This window comes from Physeter macrocephalus, chromosome 13 (assembly GCF_002837175.3).
Source record: "Physeter macrocephalus isolate SW-GA chromosome 13, ASM283717v5, whole genome shotgun sequence".
NCBI classification, from domain to species: domain Eukaryota; kingdom Metazoa; phylum Chordata; class Mammalia; order Artiodactyla; family Physeteridae; genus Physeter; species Physeter macrocephalus.
Window position 1 is genome coordinate 56,852,293 of NC_041226.1, and position 1,341 is coordinate 56,853,633.

The following is a 1,341-nucleotide window of genomic DNA, read 5'->3' on the forward strand; positions in this document are numbered from 1 at the left end:
GAGACAAAAGACCTGTATGCAGAAAACTATAAGACACTGATGAAAGAAATTAAAGATGATACCAACAGATGGAGAGATATACCATGTTCTTGGATTGGAAGAATTAATATTTTGAAAATGACTATACTACCCAAAGCAATATACAGATTCAGTTCAATCCCTATCGAATTACCAGTGGCATTTTTTACAGAATTAGAACAAAAAAATCTTAGAATTTGTATGGAGACACAAAAGACCCCGAATAGCCACAGCAGTCTTGAGGGAAAAAAAATGGAGCTGGTGGAATCAGACTCCCTTACTTCAGACTATGCTGCAAATCTACAGTAATCAGGACAATATGGTACTGGCACAAAAACAGAAACATAGAACAATGGAACAAGATAGAAAGCCCAGAGATAAACCCACACAACTATGGTCAACTAATCTGTGACAAAGGAGGCAAGTATATAAAATGGAGAAAGGACAGTCTCTTCAATAAGTGGTGCTGGGAAAACTGGACTGCTATGTGTAAAAGAATAAAATTAGAACACTCCCTAACACCATACACAAAAATAAACTCAAAATGGATTAGAGACATAAATTTAAGACCAGACACTATAAAACTGTTAGAGGAAAACATAGGAAGAACACTCTTTGCCATAAATCACAGCAAGATCTTTTTTGATCCACCTCCTAGAGTAATGGAAGTAAAAACAAAAATAAAGAAATGTGACCTAATGAAACTTCAAAGCTTTTGCACAGCAAAGGAAACCATAAAAAAGATGAAGAGACAACCCTCAGAATAGGAGAAAATATTTGCAAACGAATCAATGGACAAAGGATTAATCTCCAAAATATATAAACAGCTCATGCAGCTCAATATTAAAAAAACAACCCAATCCAAAAATGGGCAGAAGACCTAAATAGACATTCCTCCAAAAAGACATACAGGTGGCCAAGCAGCACATGCAAAGCTGCTCAACATCACTAATTATTAGAGAAATGCAAATCAAAACTACAATGAGGTATCACCTCACACCAGTTAGAATGGGCATCATCAGAAAATCTGCAAACAACAAATGCTGGAGAGGGTGTGGAGAAAGGGGAACCCTCTTGCCCAATCCAAAAATGGGCAGAAGACCTAAATAGACATTCCTCCAAAAAGACATACAGGTGGCCAAGCAGCACATGCAAAGCTGCTCAACATCACTAATTATTAGAGAAATGCAAATCAAAACTACAATGAGGTATCACCTCACACCAGTTAGAATGGGCATCATCAGAAAATCTGCAAACAACAAATGCTGGAGAGGGTGTGGAGAAAGGGGAACCCTCTTGCACTGTTGGTGGGAATGTAAATTG